Source organism: Vulpes vulpes, chromosome 12, assembly GCF_048418805.1.
Source record: "Vulpes vulpes isolate BD-2025 chromosome 12, VulVul3, whole genome shotgun sequence".
Lineage (NCBI taxonomy): Eukaryota > Metazoa > Chordata > Mammalia > Carnivora > Canidae > Vulpes > Vulpes vulpes.
In genome coordinates, this window is record NC_132791.1 from 141,933,854 (window position 1) to 141,959,380 (window position 25,527).

At 38.5% G+C, this 25,527-nt stretch overlaps 1 long non-coding RNA gene across 1 annotated transcript; it reads left to right on the forward strand.

The window, feature by feature from the left end:
- Positions 1 to 24,369, forward strand: LOC140594731 (uncharacterized). Its single transcript, XR_011995947.1, has 2 exons — positions 1 to 138; positions 24,002 to 24,369. It is a non-coding gene; the product is annotated as an uncharacterized lncRNA (long non-coding RNA).
- Positions 24,370 to 25,527: the final 1,158 nt, after the last annotated feature.

The window sequence follows — 25,527 nt, forward strand, 5'->3', positions numbered from 1 at the left end:
GATGGATTCCTAGGCATAGAGTCACCCCATCAAAGGGTGTAAACAGTCAGTCTACCTACTTCCCAACTGAAAAGAAGCTTTGTTTAAATATCGGGAGTTTTGTTTCATTACCTGGAGTCCACAGAGGACCAGCCTCAGGTACCTTGTCAGTGGGGGGCCCCACACATGGGATGAATGAATGGATGGACTAATTCTCACTTTATGCCACATTCCATCTCTAACCAAAGCAGCCTGCTTTGTGGTGAAATTGTTGATATGCCAGTGGATATTTTATATCCACTTTGGCCTATAATGGATATTTAATGAAAGTGGCTGCTTTCAGCTCAGGTCATGATCTCAGGGTCCTGGGATCAAGTCCTGGGTCAGCTCCTAGCTCAGCAGGGAGCCTGCTTCTCCCTCTCCTCCCTGTTCATGCTCTCTCTCTCTCTCTCTCTCTCTCTGTCTCTCTCTCTCTCTCTCTCAATAAATAAATAAAATCTTTAAAAAAAATAGTTTCTTCTCAGTAGATAGGCATTGTTTATATATATATATATATATATATATATATTTTTTTTTTTTTTTTTTGACAGATCCCTTTATAATCTCAGTAACCTTTCCCACACAGGGGTTGTTTCCCGTTGGCAGGGACCCACCCTTCCCTCTCCTCCAGCCCCTGTCCTGGAGCGGTCACAGCTGGTTCCTCCCCTCCTCCACTAGGGAGAGCCACCTGCCCTTCTTGCTGACTCTGGGCTGTAGGTCACCATCACAGTGTTCAGTGACTTTCGTGACCCTTGGTGCCCTTCCAGCTAAAACGTTGGCTGCCTTGTTTGGTGTCTGTTCCCCTAGGAGCATGTAAGCTCCATGATGGGACTGATTTTGCCGCCTGTCCGGTTCTGTGTTCTAGCACTTACAGCAATGCCTAGTGCAAACAAAGCCGATACATAATTGTGAAATCAACATATAAGCAGCAGAGAGTTTAATGGTGTTTTTACTGTTCACTGGCAGGTTAATTGTTGCTGATCGATCAATGGTAAACTGGGGTCTAATTCTGATCCATAACTATGTACATTTTTAACTGAAGTTATTTTATTTTAACTGAAGTTAATTTAACTATATGGATACAGTAATTTTGGAAGAATATTAACCATGAGAGGAACAGCATTGAAGAACATCTAAGCCGTGATTCTCGTTCTGCATCCCTAGGTCTCTGGTCTGGATTGATACTCTGTGTTCTTTCAAGCCCTTTTCTTTCTTTCTTTTTTTTTTTTTAAGATTATTTATTTATTTATTCATGAAAGATGTAGAGAGAGGCAGAGACACAGGCAGAGGGAGAAGAAGACCCCTCACAGGCAGCCCAATGCGGGACTCGATCCCAGGACTCCGGGATCACACCCTGAGCCGAAGACAGCCACTCAACCTCTGAGCCACCCAAATGTCCCTCAAGCCCTTTTCTATTTGGTGCTCATCTGGAGGACAAACTGGGAGAGAGTTGCCGAGCAGGTAACCACGTGTCCTTCTGGAAGCCTGGCTCTTCCTTGGTCCCATGACACTGGAAGGAATCTGCGAGGGTCAAAATGCTAAGGATGCCATTGGCAGCATGACCTGCTTGGGTTCATGCAAAGTGTCTGATTTGAGAGCTAGGGGCAGAAGGACATCATATGTCAGCACATTTACTTAGCACAGAGTTTGTTCAGAGTCTATGCACTTGAGCTCAATCACAGCAGGTGTGAGCTTAGAAAATATTTTGCTGTTTTAGTATAAAAATGGGGGGGGTTCCTTATTCTATTGATTTATCTGTTTTTAGGCCTCTTTTTAAAAAACATTTTGGGGGGGCACCTGGGGTGGCTCACTGGTTGAGCATCTGCCTTTGACTCAGGTTGTGTGATCCTGGGGTCCTGTGATCAAGTCCTGCATCCGACTCCCCATAGGGAGCCTGCTTCTCCCTCTGTCTATGTCTCTGCCTCTCTCTGTGTGTCTCTCATAAATAAATAAATAAAATCTTTAAAAAAATAAAGTAAAATAAAAACATTTTTGGTCCATGTTTTCCTAAGAAGCAGGATGCTAGGGGCACCTGGGTGGCTCAGTCGGTTAAGTGGCTGCTTTCAGCTCAGGTCATGATCTCAGGGTCCTGGGATCAAGTCCTGGGTCAGCTCCTAGCTCAGCAGGGAGCCTGCTTCTCCCTCTCCTCCCTGTTCATGCTCTCTCTCTCTCTCTGTCTCTGTCTCTCTCTCTCTCTCAATAAATAAAATCTTTAAAAAAAAAAAAGCAGTATCCCAAGTATCTATGATCAAAGGGAAATATTTGGAGGCAGAATCATAACCTCCAGGGAGGGGAACGGGATCTTGACTATGTGGGCATTTCTGTGTGAATGGCGAGCCCTGTTTTTCTGTGGAGATGAGGTGGATGGGAGTTTGGCATTACTGAGGATGGGGGGTGTGTTACTGATAAAGAGACGGGGGAGGAGTTTAGGGCACAAAGCCTCACTGTTTCAGTGTTGTCCCCCCCCTCCCCTGCACTACCAGGTTTCACATGCCCTTGGTTTTCTTAATTGTGATGTATGAGGTCTTTGTATCTTCATGTGATCGATGGAGGGAGTAAATTGTATGGGACGCACAGCTGAGCCATAAACCATCCTGTATGTGATAACACCATTTGTCCTTAGACTTTATTCCTTTTATCAGTGCTTTGGAACGCTAAAGTGCACGGTGCATAAAAAAAAAGTTAAATTTGCACTATAGCAACTAATAGTCTTCCTTAGTTTTTGCTGTTCTTTTAGCATAAATTCTTTTAAAAAGATTTATTTATTTATTTATTTATTTATTTATTTATTTATTTATATAAGAGAGAGCACGGGAAGGGGGAAAGTGCAGAGGGAGAGGGAGAGAGAGTCCCAGGCATACTCCACCCCCTTGCGGGGCTCGATCCCATGACCCTGAGATCATGACCCGAGCCGAAACCAAGAGTGGTATACTCAGCCAACTGGGCCACTCAGGTGCCCCTAGCAGAAATTCTAAGAAGAGTTTTCAAGGACCATAACTAAAACAGAAAAATTATCACCAGCCCACAAACTGGATATTTTAAATGTGTGCTATATAAAAAAATGGGAACTGACCTTGTTAAGGTTTTCCCTCACTCTGGGTGGACAGGATATCAGTGATGTTTTGATTATCTAGAGGATCTGGGTTATTCTCTTGCAGATCAAGAAGGAAGCTACAATTTTAAGTAAAGTTTTCTCCCAAACATTAATTCTATCATGCATTTTAAATCTATAAATTTGGGATGCCTGGGTAGCTCAGCTATTGAGAGTCTGCCTTTGGTTCAGGGCGTGAACCCAGGTCTTGGGATCGAGTCCCGCATCGGGCTCCCTGCAGGGAGCCTACTTCTTCCTCTGCCTGTGTCTCTCCCTCTCTCTCTGGGTCTCTCATGAATAAATAGATAAAACCTTTTTAAAAATTTATAAATTCGATTTTCCTTTTTATAAGTATTCTTACCCTTATATTATTCTCCTCCATACAAGCAGTTCATTTTCCTATAAAATATCAATTGCTGGTCTAGTTTTATTTGTATTTCTCTGTTAATATACTTAATCTTGTCTGTGAGTGTGTATTAAGTGCCTTTTTAAGCTCTAGCTCAGTGTCATATCAACTTTTTTTTTCTCAATTTTTTTTTTTGTGGTTAAATACACATAACATAAAGGGCTTTCTTTTTTTTTTTTAAGATGTTATTTATTTATTTGAGACAGAGAGATAGAGATAGGGTATTAGCCCGGGGGTGGGGGTTGTGGAGGCAGGAGAAGCAGGCTCCCCGCTGAGCAGGGAGCCTGATGTGGCACTTGATCATGACCTGGGATCATGACTTGAACTGAAGGCAGATACTTAACTGACTGAGCCACCCAGGCACCCCAACTTGAGTCATTTTTAAGCATATAATTAGTTCAGTGGTATTAAATATGTTCATAATGTTGTATCACCACCATCCATCTCCATAATTCTTTCCATCTTGTAAATCTGAAAATCTGTATCCACTTAACAATAACTCTTCATTCCTCCCTCCTCCCAGCCCCTGGACACCACCATTCCACTTTCTGTCTTTATGATTTTGACTACTCTAAGCCCTTCATGTATTAGAATCAATCATATAGTACTCGTCTTTTTGTTCCTGCATTGTTTCACTCAGCATAATGTCCTCAAGTTTCATCCATGTTGTAGCATATGTCAGAATATCCTTCCTCTTAAGACTGAATAATGTTCTATTGTTTGTGTAGACCACATTTTGCTTAACTATTTATTCATAGATAGAAACTTGGGTTGCTTCCATATTTTAACTATTGTGAATAATGCTGCTATGAACATGGGTGTACAAATATCTGTCTGAGTCCCTGCTTTCAATTTTTTTGGCATATACCCATAAGTGCAATTGTAGGTCATATGCTAATCTATTTTTAATTTTTTTCAAGGAGCCACCACCTTGTTTTCCATAGTGGCTGTACCATTTTACATTCCAACCAACAATGCACATGGGTTTCAATTTTTCCCTCATCCTTGCCAATATTTGATATTTTCTAGGTTTTTTCCCCCCCAATAGTAGCCATTCTAATGGGTGTGAGGTGGCATCTCAATATAGTTTTGAATTGCATTTCCTTAATTATCAATGATGTTAAACATCTTTTCAGGTGCTTATTAGCCATTTGTATATATTTTTGGAGATATATCTATTCAAGTTCTTTGCCCATTTAAAAATCAGATTGGTTTGTTGTAGAGTTTAAGAGTTCTGTACATATTCTGCACATTAGTTCTTTCTAAAATATATCATTTGCAAACATTTTCTTTCATTCTGTAAATTGCCTTTTTACTCTGTAGATACTGTCTTTTGACACAAAAAGTTTTTGATTTTCATGAAGTCCAATTTGTCTATTTTTTTTCTTTTATTGCTTGTGCCTTAGTGTCATACCCAAGAAATCACTGCCAAATCCAATGTGATGAAGATTTTACCTTATATTTTCTTCTAAGCATTTCATAGGTTTAGGTCTTTGATTCACTTTGAGTTAATTTTTGCATACGGTGTGAGGTAAGGATCCAACTTCATTGTTTTGCATATAGGTATCCAATTTCTCCAGAACCATTTGTTGAGAAGACTGCCATTTTCCCCACTGAATAATTTGGGCATTCTTGTGAAAGATCACATGACCATGGATGCAAGGGCTTATTTTGGGGCCTTCTATTCCAATGGTCTTATATGTCGGTCCTCGTGCCAGTACCACATTGTTTTGATTTACTGTAGCTTTGCAGTAAGTTTTAAAATCAGGAAGTATGATTCTGCAGCTGTGTTCTATTTTCAAGATTGTTTTGGTCATTTGGGGTTCCTGGAGATTCCATTTGAATTTTAAGATGGATGTTTCTATTTCTATGAAGAGTATCATTGAGATTTTTAAAAAACTTATTTATTCATGATAGACACAAAGAGAGAGAGAGAGAGAGAGAAAGAGAGAGAGAGAGAGAGAGAGAGAGAGAGAGAAAGGCAGAAGCAGGCTCCATGCAGGGAGCCCGACGTGGGACTCGATCGTGGGACTCCAGGATCACGCCGTGGGCCAAAGGCAGGCGCTAAACCACTGAGCCACCCAGGGATCCCCTCATTGAGATTTTTATAGAGATTGCATTGAATTCTCAGATCCCTTTGGGTAATATTGACATCTTAACAATTAAAAGTCATTCAGTAGGGATGCCTGGGTGGCTCAGTCAGTTAAGCATGTGCTTTTGGCTCAGGTCACCTGCATCAGGCTCCCTGCTTTTCCTTCTTCCTCTGCTCTTTCCCCTGCTTGTGCTTTCTCAATAAATAAATAAGATCTTTTTAAAAAAAGTCATTCAGTCCACAAAAGGGGATGTACTTCCATTTCTTTATGTCTTCTTTAATTTCTTTCAGCAATATTTTGTAATTTTCATTGTACAAGTCTTTTGCCTCCTTGACTAAGTTAACTCCTAAGTATTTTATTCTTTTTGATGCTATTGTAAGTGGAAATGTTTTCATAATTTTCTTTTCAGATTATTCATTGCTAATCTATAGATGTACAACTGATTGTGTGTGTGTACTTTGTATCCTATTACAGTACTAAATTCATTTATTAGCTCTAACAGATTTTTTTATCTTTATGGTTTTCTGCATATAAAAGATCATATCATCTTTGAACAGATGTAATTATACCTCTTCCTTTCTAATTTAGATGACACATAGCTTTTTATTCCCTAATTACTCTGGCTAAAACTTTCATTACTATGTCAAGTAGAAGTGGCAAAACAGGCATCCTTACATTGTTCCTGATCTTAGAGGAAAAGCTTTCCATCTTTCACCATTGAGTATGATGTTTACTGTGAATTTTTCTTATGTGGCTCTTATTATGTTGATATAATCTCCTTCTATCCTATTTTTTTTAGTATTTTTTTTATCATGAAATGGTGTTGAATTTTGTTGAATGCTTTTCTGCATCATTTGAGATGATCATGATCGTATATTGTTTTCCTTTTATTCTGTTAATGTGATATATTACATTGATCAAATTTAATTTGTCGAACCATTCTTCCATTCCAGGAATAAGTCCCACTTGGTTATGGTGTGTAATCTTTTCAATATGCTGCTGAATTTGATTTGCTAGTATTTTGTTGGAGATTTTTGCATCAATGTTCACAGGGGATATTGGCCTATAGTTTCCTTTTCTTGTGGTGTCTTGTCTAGCTTTGGTATTAGGGAAATGCTGGTCTCATAGAATGAGATAGGACGTCTTCCTTTCTGTTCAGTTTTTGGGAAAGATTTGTGAAGGATTGGTTCCTTACATTTTGGTAGAATTCATCAGTGAAGACATTTGGTCCGGGATTTTATCAGGCAACTTTTGATTACTGATTAAATCTCCTTACTAGTAGATTTATTCAGAATTTCTATTTCCTCATAATTTAGTCTTGGTAGGTTTTGTGTTTCTAGGAATTTGTCCACTTCATCTACGTTATCCCATTTATTACCATACAGCTGTTATAATATTCTCTTATGATCTTATTTGTTTGTTTGTTTGTTTGTTTTTTAAGTAAACCATGACCAGTGTAGAGCCCAATGTAGGGCTTAAATTCATGACCCTGAGATCAACACCTGAGCTGATGGAGCACCTGGGAAGCTCAGTTGGTTAAGTGCCTTTGGTTCAGGTTATGATCTGAGGGTCTGGGATTGAGGCCCGCATCAGGCTCACTGATCAGTGAGAGTCTGCTTCGCCCTCTCCCTCTACCCCTCCCCCCCACTCATGTTCTCTCTTTCAAATAAATAAATAAAATCTTTTTTAAGAAGATTATTATTATTATTTATTTATTCATGAGAGACACAGAGAGAGGCAGAAACATAGGCAGAGGGAGAAGCAGGCTATGTAGGAGCCTGATGCAGGACTCAATCCCAGGACCCCGGGATCACGACCTGAGCCAAAGGCAGACGCTCAACCACTGAGCCACCCTGGTGCCCTATAAATAAAATCTTAAAAACAAAAACAAACCCAAGCTGAGACCAAGAGTCAGGCATTTAATAGGCTGAGCCACCCATACACCCCTGATCTTTTTTATTTCTGTAGAATAAGTAGTAATGTCCCCATTTTCATTTCCGATTTTAGTTATTTTAGTCTTGTTTTTTCTTAGTACATCTAACTAAAAGTTTGTCAATTTTGTTGATAGTTTCAAAAAAACCAAGCTTTGGTTTCATTAATTTGTTTTATTATATGCTTATTTAATAATTTTAATTTATTTATTAGTTTACTATATTTTGTTACAGCCATCCTACTGGGTGTGAAATAGTGTTTCATTGAGGGTGGATTCCCCTCTCCTTGAGGTCTCCAATATAATGTTAGGTTCCTGGGCCTGCCAGGAAATGATCATCCTTACTCATCTGTAAGGCTGTGAATTCTGTAAGCAAGGTATCAGGCCAGTATTTCAAGGACTTTATAAACATTGGTTCCATAAAGTCAACATTAGCTCCTTAAATCTGTCTAATCATATCTGATTCGATGTCCATCAGTGTCAAATAGGACATTCCAGTCAAAGCCTTGGTAATAAACCGTTTCCAATTGTGTCCTGTTACAAGAATGATAGACTCTTATTGAAGCTACATAATAACCATATTGTATGAAAATAAGAATAAAAATATTCACTAAGAGCTTCTGAATTCTGGAGGGATTAGGTAGAGATATATATTTTAAATTTTGTTTAAAAAAGTGTAATTTATAGGCAGCCCGGGTGGCCCAGTGGTTTAGCACCGCCTTCAGCCCAGCCCAGGATCTCCAGGTGTGATCCTGGAGACCCGGGATCTAGGTTCGAGTCCCACATCAGGCTCCCTGCATGGAGCCTGCTTCACCCTCTGCCTGTGTCTCTGCCTGTTTCTCTCTCTGTGTCTCTCATGAATAAAATTTAAAAAATATTAAAAAAAAATAAAAAGGTATAATTTATTAAATTGCTATAAATTATAGACAGCTTTAAAAAAAAAAAGAGAAAAGTTTCCTCAAATCTGGGAAACAAAACTTAAAGAACCAATAATGCTTCAAACAAAAAGTATACAAATTATAATCATCTTCATTAGTTCATTCGGTCACAGGTATTAATTTTTGCTTTACTATATTTTGGGTTGGCAGCCTTATAAATCAATCAGTTTCTCCATTTGAGTTTTAGAAATTCCTATTCAGTTCAGTGCCATAATCTTAAAATCATTAGAAACTTGTATTCTAGGAATGCTTGGGTGGCTCAGTGGTTGAGTATCTGCCTTTGGCTCAGGTCATGATCCCAGAGTCCCAGGATCCAGTCCTGCATTGGGCTCCCCGCAAGGAGCCTGCTTCTCCTTCTGCCTATGTCTCTATGTCTCTCATGAATAAATAAATAGATCTTTAAAAAAAGATATTTCATACAAATTATAACAAAAGAGACTTGAGTGGCTATACTGATATCCGTATATTACAATATACTACAAAATAGACAAATAGTCAAATTGCTACACGAGTCAATGAAAGACATTATATATATTGATAAAAGGGCCAATCAATCAGGAAGATATAGTGATTATGAACATATACTCATCTAATAACAAAAACCCAATATGCACTAATCAAAATAGAAAAAATCGGAGACAGAATTATTTCTCCAATAATAGGTGGAGACTGCAAAACCCCACTTCCTATAATGGATAGACTGCAATACCCTACCTCCACAACTAAATGGAAGATCAATAAGGAAATCGAGAATTTGAAAATGCTATAAGCCTTATATATTGACAGACATACTGAACATGCCACCTGAATATATATTTTCAAGTTAAGGTAAACTATTCTCCTACGTAGACAGAAAGCCATCCTTAATAAATATAAATAAATTTGAAATTGTAGAACGTGTATTCCGTGACCTCAATGAAATGAACCTAGAAAAACAATAGCAGAAGGAAAATTTGAAAATTCACCAATATGCAGAAATTAAAACTCTCTTAAAAAGGTGAGTCACAAGGGAAATCAGAAACTAGCTTAAGACAGATTAAACAACATACCGAAACTTCTGGTATGCAGTGGAAGCAGTTCTCAGAAGGAACTTTGTAGCTGTAAATATTTATATTAGAAATATGCAAGAACGTGGGGCGCCTGCGTAGTTCTGTCAGTTAATCACCCAACTCTTGAATTCGGGTCAGGTCATGATCTCAAGGCTGTGAGATCAGCCTTCACTTTGGGCTCTGCACTGGGGGTGGAGCCTGCTTATGAGTCTCTCTCCCTCTGTCCCTGCCCCTGCCCCTACCCCCACCTGTCACTCCTCCTCTTAAAATAAATAGATAAATAAATAAATAAACAAACAAACAAACAAATAAGTAAATAAATAAAATACGCAAGACCTCAAATCAACAATCTAACTTTACATTTTAAGGAATCAGAAATGAAAAGCAAACTGAATCCAAAGCCAGTAGCAGGAAGGAAATAATAAAGCCTGAAGCCAACACAGACAAACAATGAATAGAAACAACAGTAGAGAGTCAACCACACCCAAAGTTGGTTCTTTGAAAAGATCAATAAAATTGACAAACCTTTAGGTAGACTGACAAAAAAAGAGAAAAGATGCAAATTAATAAAATCAGATATGAACATGGGAACATAGCTGTTGACCTGACACAAATAAAAGGGATTATAAGAGAATACTATGAACATATGCCAGCAAACTATATAACCTAGATGAAATGGAAAAATTCTTTGAAACAGAGCAAGTACCAAAACAGACTGAAGAAGAAATAGAAAACCTGAAAAGACCTATTACAATAAAGAGATTGAGTCAGTAATAAAACAAACTTCGCATCTGGGGAGAATAAAGCAAGACTAGATGGCTTCACTGGCAAATTCTATCAACATTTTAAAAATTGGCACCAATCATCCTCAAAGTCTTTCAAAAGAATAGAAGAGGATAGAACCCTTCCTAACTCACTCTATAAGGGCAGCATTACCCTGATATCAAAACCAGACAAAGACATCACAAGAAAACTATAAAACAATATTCCTTGTGAATATTAATGCAAAAGTTCTCAACAAAATTCTAGCAAACCAAATCCAGTAGCATGTGGGACACATATACACCGTTACCAAGTGAGATTTACCTCAGACATGCAATATAAAAAAATCACCTGGGTGGCTTAGTTAAGCGTCTGCCTTTGGCTCAGGTCATGATCTCAGGGTCCTGGGATCAAGCTTAAGTGGGCTCCTTGCTCAGCAGGGAGCCTGCTTCTCCCTCTCCCTCTGTCCCTCCCCATCCCCCACTGCCCCTGCTCATGCTCTCTCACTCTGCTGTCTCCCTCTCAAATACATAAATAAAATCTTTTAAAAATCAATTGATATAATACACATTAATTGAAGGGGAAAAATACCCATGCGATGCAGAAAATGCATTTGTCAGAATCTAATGTGTTTTTATGATAAAAAAACATTTGCCAAATTGGGAATAGAAGGGAACTTCTTCAATCTGATTAAAGACTTCTATGAAAACCCTAAAGGAATATCACAGTCAATGTTGAAAGACTAAAAGTTTTCACCTTAAGGTCAGAAATAAGACAAGGATGCCTGCTTTTGCTACTTCTGTTTAACATTGTGCTGGAACTTCTAGCTTTTGCTAGGGTCCTCCAGGGACACAGAGAGACAGAAACATTTAAGGAATTGGCAGGCTGGAAAGCCAGGAAAGAGTTGAAGTTTTGGTCTCAACTCTGAAAGTGATTGAGCCATGCTCACTGACATTATGGAAGGTGATTGGTTTTCTCAAAGTTGGCTGATTTTTTTTTAAAAGATTTATTTATTCATGAGAGACACAGAGGCAGAGACACAGGCAGAGGGAGAAGCAGGCTCCCTGTGGGGAGCCCAATGCGGGACTCGATTCTAGGACCCCAGGACCACAATCAGAGCTGAAGGCAGATGCTTAACCATCTGAGCCACCCAGGCACCCCCTTTTTTTAAAATTAAAATTTCTAATTGGTAATTGACAATGACAATTGAAAGCTGACCCTGTATCTTACAAGTTCTCTAATTCCTCTTCATTCCAATAATTTTCAGCTTTTCTGTATTTTCTAGGCCAGTGATCTTACCATGTGCAAGAAATTGCATTCTTGTCTCTTGCCTTCCAGCACCTGTGCCTTACCTATTTTACCTGTCTTATTGCCCTGGTTTGGCTTAAAAGTAGGAGTGCCAGCAGGCTTCCTCATTATTTCCAGAGTCAACTGTGAACTTTGCTGCCATTTCCAGTCCTGGCACTTAATTCTGTGAGCTCTCCTCTGGCAGAGTGTTTATTTAGAAATAGTTTTCAGGGCTTTAGCCTAGGGCAAATGTGGCTGCCACCAGCAACTCAGCAGGGAGGAGGAAGAGGCCTGTTTGTCCCAAACAAGGACAGACAGAGCCTACCTGAGTGATCCCGGTGATGCCCGGGAGCCCCCTGCTGTTCCTTGTGCTGAACTCTAAGCCTGGGGACTCTGGCGTTTTGTTGGAAACTGCTATTATAATACCCTGCTACTAAGGATTTGGGCTGTTTTCTCCTAATTTTCCGTAAGTCTGATCCCATCAGCTTTTTATCACCTAGACATTCCCCCAAATATCTAGTTCAGAAATAGTGTTTTTACCATTTCAAGGGGATTTAGAGCAGGAGGAAGAGTGATGTTGAGTGTTTCGTCTGTATTGTAACCTAATCTCCCCTGCTGCTAAATTTTTAACCTCTCTCCTTTATTTCAAGTGTTTCTTTGAAAGTAACATATTGTTTTTTGAACCATATCTGAGATAGGAGAAGAAGCCAAAGCTCCCACCCCACTTCCCCCCTTTCTTCTGGCTCTTCACCAAGAGGAATTGTAATCTCAAGTGGGTTGGATCCCAGGGCCCCGGTGAAGCCATATTTATTAGTGGATTAAGAGCTTTTTTTTTTTTTAATTTTTAAAAAGATTTTATTTATTTATTCATAGAGATGCAGAGAGAGAGAGAGAGAGGCAGAGACACAGGCAGAGGGAGAAGCAGGCTCCATGCAGAGAGCCTGACGTGGGACTTGATCCAGGGTCTCCAGATCACGCCCTGGGCTGCAGGCGGCACTAAACCACTGTGCCACCGGGGCTGCCCTATTTTTATTTTTTTTTTAAAGATTTATTTTTATTTATTTATGATAGACATAGAGAGAGAGAGAGGCAGAGACACAGGCAGAGGGAGAAGCAGGCTCCACGCCGGGAGTCCGACATGGGACTCAATCCTGGGACTCCAGGATCGCGCCCTGAGCCAAAGGCAGGCGCCAAACCGCTGAGCCATCCAGGGATCCTCCAGAATTAAGAGCTTTTAAAACTTAAGGAGAAAAAAGAATGCAACACCAGCAATCTACTAGAAAAAATGGGCAAAGGACACAGGTTATATAAAAAAATTCAAATGGGGGATCCCTGGGTGGCGCAGCGGTTTGGCGCCTGCCTTTGGCCCAGGGCGCGATCCTGGAGACCCGGGATCGAATCCCACATCAGGCTCCCGGTGCATGGAGCCTGCTTCTCCCTCTGCCTGTGTCTCTGCCTCTCTCTCTTTCTCTCTGTATGACTATCATAAATAAATAAAATTAAAAAAAAAATTCAAATGGCCCTTGAACGTATAAAATGATACTCAACGTCACTCCTAATAAGACACATGCAATTTAAAAGCACTCTGATGTCACTTCTTCCTATCAAATCAGTGAAAATCCAGGTTTCTGGACATATTCTTTTGGCAAGGTTATGGGGATATAGTGATTCTTATACATTGCTGGTGGAGCAATACCCCTTACAAACAGGTATTTTGGCAATATTATGAAAATACCAATTCAATTTGTCCCTGCGAGTCCTGTTTATGAGGATTATATCTCTATGTGCCCACCTGTGTAATACCACATAGGACATGAAATGTGTGACACTGTTTATATGTGAGAAACAGAATTTATCAGACTTGCCTATCCCTTGCTTCATTAAGGGCAGTACCATCCATCCTTCTGACTCAAAGCACAAGCAGTGGAGAAATCCAGAAGAGTAGGTAATGCAGGGAGTGCAATATTGGAGGGTGTTACGCATTCCCTTCTGGGGCATGCAGCAATAACTGCTGCTATTATGTGCCTACTGTATATCAGGCTCTTCTAGGCTTTCGAGTTGGAATAGTGACTAGGACAGTCAAGTGTCTTGCCCTGAAGAGCCATTTTAATGAGGCAAACAATAAACCAATAAATATATAATGTCAGCCCTATTTACAGTAGCAAAAGATTATAAATAATCCAACTGTTTACCTCTAGGGTGCTGGCTAAATAAACTGTAAGGTACAGCCACACTGTGGAATGCCATGTGGCTCTAAAATTTGGAAAAAAAAAAAATAAGAAGAAGGGCAGGTGGCTCAGTCGGTTAAGTGTCTGCTTTCAGCTCAGGTCATGATTCCAGGGTCCTGGGATCAAGCCCCATGTCGGCTCCCTGCTCAGCAGGGAGTCTGCTTTTCCCTCTGCCCTTCCTTTGCATGTGCTTTCCCTCACTCTCTCTCATAATAAAAACTTAAAAAAAAAAAGAAAAAGAGGAAAGCTCTCACTTAAGGATATGGAAATATCTCTAGAATATATTGTTAAATGAAAAAAAGCAAGATGATGCACAGTGTATGCTACCATTTGTGTAAGAAATGGTAGCATATTTCCTTATCGTTGCTTAAAAACAAAAAACCCTGCAAGGCTACAGAAGAAATCAGTGAGTTTCCTCTGGGTCAGTGTGGTTGGGGGCAAAGGGTGCTGACGAGACGAGTGGAAGCCTGGTTTAGTGCTGTTCAACTTTTCATGAAGGGTTGCTTTTTTAAATTTTAAATTTTTATTATTTTTTTAAAAGATTTTATTTATTCATGAGAGACACAGAGAGGCAGAGACACAGGCAGAGGGAGAAGCAGGCTCCCTCTGGGGAGCCCGATGTGGGACTCTATCCCGGGACCTCAGGATCACACCCTGAGCTGAAGGAGATGCTCAACCACTGAGCCACCCAGGTGCCCCTTGCTTTGTTTTTAGTTTCCATATACTACCTATTTTGTATTTTGGTTTTTCATGTACTCTACTCTTTGTTAAATGGAGGCAGTCTTATATATTCTTTTGTTCCTTTGTTCATCTTAGCTTCACATCAGTCATGAATTAGTAATTCAATCCTCGCTCCATCTGTGTAATATCTCATTGAACACATACACTGCAATTACCTGCTCCATAGCCAAGCACTGGATTATTTTTACCTGGAGCTATTACAAACAGTGCTGCAATGAATATTCTTGCACATGCACCATGGCACATATGTGGACTCTTTTCTCTAGAGTTTATAACTAATAATGGAATTCAATAGGCTTTATTCACTTGTCTTCGATTTTACTAGATAATACAAATTTTTTCCAAAGTGATTGTGCAAGTTGACGTTCTCACTAGTTAGTAAGAGTTCCCATTATTTCAAGTCCTTGACAACACCTGATAGTCCTTTAAATTTGGGAATCTGGGATCCCTGGGTGGCGCAGCGGTTTAGCGCCTGCCTTTGGCCCAGGGCGCGATCCTGGAGACCAGGGCTCGAATCCCACGTCGGGCTCCCAGTGCATGGAGCCTGCTTCTCCCTCTGCCTTTGTCTATGCCTCTCTCTCTCTGTGTCTCTTATGAATAAATAAAATCTTTTAAAAAAAATAAATAAAATAAAATAAATTTGGGAATCTGCCTAATTAATTTTTTGCTTCTCCTGAAGAGAACAACTTCACTATCATTTTTTTAAGGAAATACAGAAAAGTATAGAGAAGTAAAAACTATCTGTAATAACCATCACTTGGAAGCATCTACTGTTAACCTACTGTATATCTTCACCTTTTTTTGTATACCCATGGTCCCTGAACCCTGGGCCACGATGCCTTGGGGAACAACGGTGAATTCGCAGGCATATTTCAAGATATCTTCAGTTTTCAAGGGAAACAGAATGATGCTCGACATCTGTCAGACACTGTGCAGGCTATTAGTTGAAGGTACTTTGCAGTTCTGTTAGATTGCATTATATATATTTTTGATGATGTCACATCCTTGCAAAACTGGGTTTTCAGTAGTTGCATTGTTACTGTGTGAAAATCAAGGCGAAATAAGTAAACAGAGTGGCAGTGTCCAGCACCTCTCAAGTGTTTGGGAAGTTGTGTGGTGCCCAGCAGGTGCAAATATCCTATTAGTAAGTAATAGTGGTTATTTAATAATGAAACCAAAAAAATCCCATTATTTTTTCAATTTACATGTATTATTTTCTTTAAATAGCTACTAAATTGTTAGGATATAAGTAATTATTAAGTTGCTTAGAACTAATTAGTAAGAACTATTAGTTTAATACATAATTTAATATTTCTTTCGGACTAGAGAGTGACATGAAAAAATTATTGAAAGAGTGCCATGAGCCAAAAAAGTTTGGGAACCTCTGTCACATACACTTAAAAAAAGAAAATTGGAATCTCATTGTGACAATGTGATTTCTTTCTTTTTTCTTTCTTTTCCTTCCTTCTTTCTTTCCTTCCTTCCTTCCTTTTTTGAGAGAGAAAGAGAGAGAGATCATGCGCGAGAATGGGGAGGAGGAGCAGAGGGAGAATCTTAAGCAGGCTCCATACTCAGCATGGAGCCCAACATGGGGCTCGACTTCACGACCCTGAGATCATGACTTGAGCCAAAATCAAAAGTCAGAGGTTTAACCTACTGAGCCACCCAGGCACCCCGTGACACTCTGGCTTTCTAAGTGTTAAGGAAACTTCATTAAGCTGTGAGTGAAACCTTTACTGAGGAGTCAACAGAAGATAGAGAATGCCTCTATACCACCGAATGCTGGTATAATCTTTGTTTTTGTCTAAATTCATGTTTCTATTACAATTTTTTCCATTTCTTTTTGTTTACTACAATTTCTACCTTGAAAAATTCTTCAATACTTCATGGTCTTCTCCTATATTCTCTTAGTGCAAGGAGGGGTCAGTTTTGTTTATAAAGAAATAACTATTGTTGTTTTTGTTTTGTTTTTAAAGATTTATTTATTCATGAGACACAGGCAGAGGGAGAAGCAGGCTCCATGGAGGCAGCCTGATGTGGGACTTGATCCTGGGACTCCAGGATCACGCCCTGAGCCGAAGGCAGATGCTCAACCACTGAGCCACCCAGGCATCCCTTTATGGTTGTTTTGTAAAAATGACATCAATAATTTAAAATTTTTAAGTAATATAGAATTGTATGAAGAGAAAAAAATCTAGATTCTTCATCTCGGAAATAACTGTATTTACTGCCAGACGTCTCTCATACATACATACATGGATAGTAAATAAATCTATTATAAAGTATGGATTAGGGGATCCCTGCATGGAGCCTGCTTCTCCCTCCTCCTGTGTTTCTGCCTCTCTCTCTCTCTCTATCATGAATAAAATAAATAAATAAATAAAAAGTACGGATTATCTATAGTGCTAGTTTTTATTTTATTTTTTATAGTGCTTTTTTTAAAAAGCAAATTTAATTTTACTTAAATTCAATGAAAGAGAAAGACCAAAGTGAAACTGAATTACTGAATTTCAAGTGAGGTTTCATCACAAAAGGTACTATTGAATTAAAATATACCTTAAAATAAAACATCTTTTTAAAAAGTTATTTAAGAGAAGTTGGAGGCTTATTTATACCATATATTTCAACCTTATGCAGAATCTACTGATATGAAAATTCAGGAAATTAAAGAACTTGCACTTTCTCTCACCTCCCAATTTTTATTTAATTTCATTTTTCTTTTTGCAACTCATAATCCCTTTTATCTATTTCACCCATCCCCCCACCAACCTTCCCACTGGCAACTATCAGTTTGTTCTCTGTATTTCTGGATTTTTTGTTGTTGTTGTTGTTCATTTTGTTTTATAGATGCCACATATAAGTGAAATCATATGGTAATTGTCTTTCTCTGACTTATTTCACTTAGCATTACACCCTCTATGTCCATTTGTGGTGTTGCTGCAAGTGGTAGCATCTCATTCTTTTTTATGGATGAGTAACATTCCATCCAATATTCCAATATTCCATCATTATATCACATCTCTATCCATTCATCTATTGATAGACATGTAGGTTGTTTCCATACCTTGGCTATTGTAGATAATGTAAATAATGCTGCTATAAACATAGGTGTGCATATATCTTTTCAAATTAGTGTTTTGTTCTGAGTAAATACCTAGCAGTGGTATTACTAGATCATATGGTATTTCTATTTTTAAATTTTTGACAAACCTCCATATTGTTTTCCACAGTAGTTGCACTAGTTTCCATTCCCACCAACAGTGCATGAGTGTTTCTTTTTCTTCACATCCTCACCAATACTTGTTACCTCTTTTTTTATTCTAACCATTATGACAGGTGTTATGTAATCTCATTGTGGTTTTGATTTGCATTTCCTTGATGATTAGTGATGCTGAGGACCTTTTCATTGTCTGTTGGCCATCTGGTTATCTTCTTTGGAAAAATATCTCTCCAGGTCTTCTGCACATCTTTGGCGTTTTTGGTGTTGTTGTATAAACTCTTCATATATTTTAATTCCTTATTGGATATATCATTTGCAAATATCTTCTCCCCTTCAGTAGGCTGCCTTTTTATCTTGTTGATCATTTCCTTTGCTGTGCAAAAGCTTTTTATTTTGGTGTAGTCCCAGTAGTTTATCCTTGCTTTTGTTTCCCTTGCTCAAGGAGACATATCCATAAATATGTTGCTAAGGCTGATGCCAAGGAGATAACTTTCTATGTTTTCTTCTGGGATTTTTATGGTTTCAAGTTTCACATTCAGATCTTTAACCTATTTTGAGTTTATTTTTGTCTGTGGCATAAGAAAGTGGTCCTATACAGCTTATTTCCCTTAGAATCATGTTATCAAGGTTCATTCAAGTTAGAACGTATATCAAAATTTCATTCCTTATTAAGGCTGATTAATATTCCATTGTATGTACATACAACATTTATTTATCTGCTTACCTGTTGATAGATGTTTGGGTTGCTTCTACTTGGCTATTGTAAATAATGCTGCTATGAACAGTGGAGTACAAGTCTCTGATTCCCTGCTTTCAATTCTTTTGGGGTATATAACTAGAAGTGGAATTGTTGCATCATGTGGTAATTTATATTTCATTGATAAAGACTGCACACATATCTGCCACAGTGGCCACACCATTTTATATTCTATCAGTAACGCACAAGATTTCCGTCCTGTCTACATCCTTGCCAACACTTGTTTTTTTTCTGTTACGTTTTTTTTTTTTATAATGGTCTTTGTAAATGGTGTGAAGTCTTGTGGTTTTAATTCGCCTTTTTCTAATGACTAGTGATGTAAAAAGAATGTTCTCTTGTGTTGACTGGCCATTTGTTTATCTTTCACAGAGAAATGTCTATTCAACTCTTTTGACCATTTTTTAATTGGGCCGTTTGTTTCTTGTTGCTGTTGAGTTGTATAAGTTCTTCATATATTCTGGACACTAATCCCCTTGATCCATAGGATTTTTTTTTTTATCCATAGGATTTACAAATATTTCCTTCCATTCAGTGGGTTGCCTTTTTATACTCTTGAAAATATCTTTGATGTAAAAAAGTATTTAATTTTGATGAAACCCAACCCATTTATTTTTTGTTGCTTATCCCTTTGGTATCATATCTAAGAAATCGTTGCCTAAACCAGTGTTATAAAGATTTTCCCATATATAAATATATATATATATATTTTTTAACAGCTTGAATTCTAGCCCAATTTTATTCTTTTTCATGCAGATTTCTGAGCTTTCCAGCACCATTTATTCAAGACCATTGAATGGTCTTGGCAGTCTTGTTGAAAATCATTTGACCATATATGCAAGGGTTTATTTGGGGTCTCAGTTCTGTCCATTGGTGTATATATGGCATTTTGTCAGTACCACATAGTTTTGCTTACGGTATCTTTGTAGTTAAGTTTTGAAGTCAGGAAGTGTAAGACTTCCAACTTCGTTTTCTTTCAAGATGTTCTGGCTGCTTGGATCCCCTGAGATTCCATGTGAATTTTATGATGGGTTTTTCTTTCTTTTTTTAATAATAAATTTATTTTTTATTGGTGTTCAATTTGCCAACATACAGAATAACACCCAGTGCACATCCCGTCAAGTGCCCCCCTCAGTGCCCGTCACCCATTCACCCCCACCCCCTGGGCACCCCCACCCCCTCCCCTTCCACCACCACTAGTTTGTTTCCCAGAGTTAGGAGTCTTTAGGTTTTTCTATTTCTGCAAAATGTCTTTGGGATCTTGATAGAAACTACATCATACCTGTAGATCACTTCCAGTACTATGGCTATCTTAATAATATTAAGTTTTCCAATCCATGAACACAAGATATCTTTTCTATTTTTGTCTTAACATTTTATAGTCTTTGGTGAAGAAGATTTTCTGCCTCCTTGGTTAATTTACTCCTAAATATTTTATCCTTTTTGATGCAATCATATAGTGGGATTGTTTTCCTACTTTCCTTTTCAGATTACTCATTGCCAGCATATAGATAAAGGACTGATTACATGGGTTTATTTGTATCTGGCAACTTTGCTGAATTCATTTAATAGGTGTAACAGTTTCAGGGAATCTCAGGTTTTCTACATATAAGATCATTGTCACTAATGAAGGTACATAATTTTACTTCTTCCTTTGTAGTTTGGGTGCCTTTTCATTTCTTTTTCTTGCCTAATGCTATGGTTAGACTTTGTAGTATTGTGCTGAGGAGAACTGATGAAAATGTGCATCCTTGTCCTGTCCCTGATCTTAGGGGAAAAGCTTTGAGTTTTTCACTCTTGACTTTGGTTGTGAATTTTTCACATTAAGGCTTTTATCATGTTGAGGATGTGTCCTTTTATGCTGTTTGTTTTTATAGTCAGGGTGTGAATATTCATATAATGGGATTAATTATCTATCTTGTTACTTTTTCTACTTTCTGCCCTTGTAGTTTCATTTTTCTCCTTCACTTTATTTTTGCCTTTCCTGATTTTGAGTATTTTATATGATTCTATTTTCTTTCCTCTGCTAGCGTAACAATTCTACTTTTTCTTAAAAATTTTTAGTGGTTACCCTAGTGTTTGTGGTATTTACACAATGAATCTAATTCCTCTTGTTTTCTTTTGTTGGGGGAGGGCAGGCTCCATGCCTAGCACAGGGCTTGATCTCACAACTGAGAGTCAGATGCTTAATTAACTGAGCCACCCAGGCAACCCCTCTAATTCCTCTTTAAAATAACACTTCAGGGATCCCTGGGTGGTGCAGCGGTTTGGCGCCTGCCTTTGGCTCAGGGCGCAATCCTGGAGACTCGGGATCGAATCCCACGTCGGGCTCCTGGTATATGGAGCCTGCTTCTCCCTCTGCCTGTGTCTCTGCCTCTCTCTCTCTCTCTCTGTGACTATCATAAATAAATAAAAATTAAAAAAAAATAAAATAACACTTCAAGGATAGTGCAAATGCCTTATAACAGAGTATTCCCAATAACTCCCTCCCAATCCTTGTAACACTGCTGTTACTCAGTTATCCTTAAGCTAAAATAGCCAACTGCACTGTTGTTCTTATAATTTTCAACAAACTTTTCCTCCATTAGACCAATTAAGAATATGAGAAGAAAAAGATTTAATTTTCCCTTCCTTTCTTTTCTAAGGCTCTTCCTTTCTTGGGTGTATATGTATATCCAAGTTTCTGATGTATATCATGTTTCTTCTCTCTGAAGAACTAAGATTTCTTGCAAAGCAGGTGTACTGATGATAATTTTCCTCAACTTTTATTTTTCTGAGAAAGTTTCTATTTCCTTTTCATTTTTGAAGGATTTCTCTAGATACAGATTTCTAGGTTGATGGTTTTTTACTTTCAATACTTTAAATATTGCACTCCACTCTCTTCTTGTTTGCCTAGTTTCTGCAGAGAAGTCTGATCTAATTCTTCTGCTTGCTCTATTATGGGTAGTGTTTTCCCCCTCTGGCTTTTCAAGATTTTCTCTTATATTCAACTTTCTGCAGCTTAAATATAATATACTTAGGTGTAGAGTTTGGGGAATTTATCTTACTCAGTATTCTTTTTTTTTTTTTTTTTTTTTCTTACTCGGTATTCTTTAAGTTTCCTGGATCTGTAGTTTGGTATTTGTCATTGTTTTGGAAAATTTGTGGTGTTAATGTCAACTATTTCTTCTGTTCTTCTTTTTCTTCTGATATTACCATTAACTGCACATTACACCTTTTCTATTTGTCCCATGGTTCTTGGATGTTGTTTCACCATTCTTTTTCTCTTTGCATTTTTTTTGTGTGATATAGCCTATTTATTTTTTACATTTTTAAAAAATTCAATTTGCCAACATGTAGTATAACACCCAGTGCTCATCTCATCAAGTGCCTTCCTCATTGCCTGTCACCCAGTTACCCCATCCCCCCACACACACCTCTCCTTCCACAACCCATTGTTTCCCAGTTAGGGGTCTCTCATGGTTTGTCTCCCTAATTTTTCCCACTCAGTTCTCCTCCTTTCCCTTACAATCCCTTTCGCTATTTCTTATATTTCACATGAGTGAAACCATATGATGACTGTCCTTCTCCAATTGACTTATTTCACTCAGCATAGTAAATCTTCCCAAAATTCATGTTTAACCCTAATCCCTAAGAATGATGAGATTAAGAAGTAGGGCCTTTGGGAAGAGAATGGATGAGATTAGTGTTCTAAAAGAGGCCCCAGAGGTATCCTTTGTCCCTTCTACCATGTGAGGATCCAGGAAGAGTGTCCTCAATGGGATGAAACCATGCTTGCAACTTGACCTTGGACTTCCCAGACTCCAGGACTATATGCATTAAATGTCTGTTGCTTATAAGCTACTCAGTCTGTGGTACTTGCTAGAGCCATCTGAACAGGCTAAGACAGGAAGTTTCTATTGATATCTCTAAAAACTCACTGATTTTTTCCTTGATCATATCTAGTCTACTAAAAAGCCCATAAAAGGCATTTTTGTTTTGTTAGTGTTCTTATTTCTAACTCTTCCTTTTGATACTTTCTTAGAATTTCTCTCTAGTTTACGTTACTCATCTGTTCTTGCATGTTGTTCACTTTTTCCAATAGACCCTTAGCAATTAATCCTATTTAAAATTTCCAGTCTGATAATTCCAAAATCTCTTCCATATCGGAGTTTGGTTTAATGCTTGCTTTCTCTCTTCAAACTCTGTTTTGCCTTTAAGCATGCCTTACAATTACTCATTGAAAGCTGGGCCTGATGAACTGGATAAAAGGAATTAAGGTCAATAGGTCTTTGATGTGAGGTTTTAGGTTTATCGGCCTGGGAGATACACTCTATTGTTTTTGTGACCATAGCTGCCAGGGGCTAAAATTACCCCTGGCCCATTGATGTTGTCTCTCCTATTGTCTTTGGGCTTTCCTAGAGAGTTCCTAAATAAGGTCTGAGACGTCATTCTTTCAGCTGTAATCTCTTAGTATTATACAGGAGCTCCATGGATGTGATGCTAAGGTGTGGGGGAGGGAAGTGTTCTATAGTTGAATGATAAGGTCTCAGTCTTTTAAAGAGCATGTGTCTCTGGACTGTTCCCTTCATACTTTTACTGAATGCTTCTCAGTTTCACTCCATCCCCTACAAAGAGAGAAGAAGGGTAGAGGGGGTGAAGTTGGGTATTTTGCTTCACTTTGTGGAAGGCTGGTGGGGCTAAAGTCTAGTATTTCCCTTCCATCAGGTTAGATTCTGATAAAACCCATGGTAGTTGGCCTCTGGTAAAATAGTTTCCCTTGAGTGTAGGCTTTGGTTAAAAAGCACAGAATGCTCTGGGAATACTTTTATTTTTTTAAATATTTTATTTATTTATTCATGAGAGAACAGAGAGAAAGGCAGAGACACAGGCAGAGGGAGAAGGATCCCTCCGAAGGGCCTGATGTGGGACTTGATCCCAGGACCGTGGGATTACAATCTAAGCCAAAGGCAGATGCTCAACCACTGAGCCACCCAGGTGCCCCTATGGACATATTTTTAAATGGTTCCATTTCCCTTATCTCCTATAGAAGCATGAAAGGATTTTTCTCCCTGAGAACGTGAAGACAAAATTCATGGAATTTTATGGGGCCCACCTAAGACAAAACCCCCATAAGCTTGACCACATTAAGCCTCCAGCAATTTGTCAATGACAATTTAAGTTTCAATATCTCTTACTGGCTCCATCTGCCTCTGCTCTAATAAACTGTATCTGCCTGTCTCTTCAATTTGGAAGGAAGAAGTTATCCTTGTGACCTTAGTTCTCTGATGGATCTAACAAGAGTGGTTGATACTTAGTTTGTTCAGCTATTCTTCTTTTGATATTGTGATATCCGTGTCCACAGTTTCTGATACAACAGCTTCTAAATTCCTTGGGATTTCTTCAGTGACGGGGTGAGAGGGGCATCTTTTCTTATTCATGATGAGCCCCTTTCAACCTTACCTGAGCTTATCCTAATAAAGTTATTCTTGATGGGCTCCCTAGATGACTTCAGGACTTGGAATGGTCAACAGAAAGACCAACAGATGATCCGAGGGATGGAACTTGCAGCCCTGTACCCCAGACTCCAGCAAGGGGAGAGTGGCTGGAGATGAGTCTAATGGAGAGTGGCTGGAGATGACCAATGGTCAGTGACTTATTCAATTACACCTATGTAATAGAACCCTTATAAAAACCTCTAAACAACAGGATTTGTAGAACTTCTGGATTGGTGAACACATTGAGGTGTCAGAAGGGTGACATGCCCAGAAAGGGTATGGAACCTCTGAGCGCCGTGACCCCTGTGCATCTCTTCCGTTTAGCTGTTCCTGAGTTGTCTCCTTTATAATAAACCAGTAGCCATATGTAAAGCATCCTCCTGAGTCCTGTGAACTTTCTAGCAAATTATCAAATCCAAGAAGTGGGTCATGAAAACCCCCAATTGACAGCTGGTCGGTAAGAAAAAGTTTGGTTGGCCTGGACTTGCAATTGCCTTCTGAAACTGGGGTCAGTCTTGTGGGTCTGAGCCCTTAGTTTATGGAGTCTGATGCTGACTCTGGGTACTTAGTGTCAGAATTAAATTGAATCATTGGACCTCCAGTTGGTGTTGGGAGATTTGGAGAATTGGTTGTTGGTGTAGAAAAATCACACACATTTGGAGTCACAGGTGACAGACTAGAAATAAGTTCTAGAATTCTTGGTTGAGGACAGGGGTGAGGACTTCCAACCTCCCGACATAGCACACTGGAAACACAATCTTCTGTTTTGTTTTTAAATTCTTCTATAACATTTTGAGATTCCAAGAGTACTTACATTTTTTTTCTTATCATGTGGCAATGGATTCTTATGATGACAAAAGCAGAAGCAACAAAAGAAAAAATAGATATACTGAGCTTCATCAAAATTACCTTTCAAAAAAAATTACAAACGTTCTGTGCAACAGAGGACACTGTCAGGAAAATGAAAGGATAGCCTACAGAATGAGAGAAAATATTTGCAAACTTTACTTCTGACAAGGGTCTAGTATCTAGAATATACATAATGTGTGTATGTATGTATTACAACTATATATATCTATATATGTCTTAATATTAAGATATATCTTAGTATATTATTAAGAGTATATATACTATATAGTATATTATTAATATATCTTAATATCTTAGATATATCTTAATAATATACTAAGGTATATCTTAATATATTAAGACACACATATATATAAAACAATAGAAAAAACAATTTAAAAATGGGCAAAGGACTTGAATAGACCTTTCTCAAAAAAGATATACAGATGGACAACAAACCAATGAAAAGATGCTCAACATCGTTTGTAATTGAAATTAAATTAAAATAAAAATCAAGGGGTGCCTGAGTGGTTCAGTTGGGTAAGCAGCTCACTTTGGTTCAGGTCATGATCTCAGGGTCCTGGGATTGAACCCCCAGGCTGGCTCCCTACTTAGTGAGAGTCTTTTTCTTCCTCTCCTTCCACCCCTCCCCCAGCTTGTGTTTAAGTTTTTCTCTCAAATAAG